The sequence below is a fragment of the Cynocephalus volans genome, chromosome 5 (assembly GCF_027409185.1).
Source record: "Cynocephalus volans isolate mCynVol1 chromosome 5, mCynVol1.pri, whole genome shotgun sequence".
NCBI classification, from domain to species: Eukaryota; Metazoa; Chordata; class Mammalia; order Dermoptera; family Cynocephalidae; genus Cynocephalus; species Cynocephalus volans.
The window spans coordinates 138,804,595-138,806,168 of NC_084464.1; the positions used below are offsets into that span (position 1 = coordinate 138,804,595).

Here is a 1,574-nt window from a genome sequence, read left to right on the forward strand (position 1 = left end):
TTAATTTAGACATTTTTGCCTAGGTCTATTGGTCAGACAAATTTATGCTGTCTCTACTAGATATTTTAAGATCATAAAACTGTTGCTTCTATGATATTTTTGATTGTAACTTGATTTATTTGTAAGCTGAAGCTGTGAGGGCTGGCTACTGGCACATGCTGGAAGAAGTCAAATCCTCCAGGCATACCTTTGTAGCTCTGTCCTCTGTCCTGAGATTACAGCAGGTATGTGAATTCAGGACCTAAACAGGCTCTGCCCTTCATAACAGCCCCAGGTGCTATGTGGACCTGGGACAGCTAGGAGAGACATTATTAGGGAAGGTACTCATGTCCACTATCTCAAAGGCTTCAGTTAAGATGAGACTGACTGATATAGAACTAGCCTGTTTATTTATTTTTTTTAAAAGAACGTAAATGACTAGCTTTGTTTTACAAAAGTAGTTCAAATGCAACTGTTTAAAACGAATAAATTAGGTAAATGTGACAGGATTAAGTGTTTATACATAAACTTATTATAGCTTCAAAAATCTTTTCAATAATTTAAAATCTTAAAGTCACATTAAATTAAGTAATAGATAATCAAAACATCTGAGTTATTTATAAGTAAGTTTAAATACTAAAACATTAATCATTAAACATAATCTTCAACTTACATACTTTGACATCTTGTATATATCATATAAAAAAGGCTAAATATGTTTAGATCTGTTAATAAAACATTTGAGGAAACATTTTTCTAGAGATTAAAAATGTTTTTTATCTACAGATACTGATATGAAACAGTTTAAAAATTGTTTGCTTCACTAGAAATTGTGGTTACTAAAAATTAAAATTGTAGTCAATATGTGTAATTAAAATTACTGGATATAAAAGAAACAATTCTATATACAGTTTGTACAAGAAAAGTAAAAAGTGTTTTTGGTAAAAAGCTTATAAAAAGATATGAAGGTCTGTGGTCATACTACCCTGAACACACCCAATCTCATCTGATCTTGGAAGCTAAGCAGGGTTGGGTCCAGTTAGTTCTTGGATGGTGAATTATTTGGGAATACCAGGTGCTGGAAGCTTTAAAAAAAAAAGAAAAATAAAATATATATACATAAAACAAGGTAGGAGGATTTTTCATTGTTGTTGTTAAAAAAGAGAAGTATAGGACAAAACTGAATGAATAAGAAAATTGTAGAAGGTTTTACGGAAGATGAATCTTATGAAAGGAACTTTATGTGTGATCAGATTGGCTAAGATTAGAAAAAAATTGTTCTAAGAAATTGAGCATTGATATCAAAGTACACTGATGATAAAATTACTAAAAATCTGATCATATCATTGGACTAGGTGAGAACTCCCAGAACTCTAATAATAATAATAGTAATAAAACTGATTGGTTTCATAAAATTGCTTACACACATCAGGAATAAGAATTAGTTAAATACCAAGGAAATGTTTTGACAGATTTTCATGCTAAGCCAGCCAGTACTGAAATTGATATGCAATTTGGTTTTTTTTGTTTTTTTTAAAAAGATGACCTGTAAGGGGATCTCAACCCTTGGCTTGGTGTTGTCAGCACCATGCTTA

At 30.9% G+C, this 1,574-nt stretch overlaps 1 pseudogene; it reads left to right on the top strand.

Annotated features, from left to right (window-relative positions):
- The first annotated feature begins 947 nt into the window (after window positions 1–947).
- Window positions 948–1,066, top strand: LOC134379402 (5S ribosomal RNA; annotated as a pseudogene).
- The last annotated feature ends 508 nt before the right edge of the window (window positions 1,067–1,574 follow it).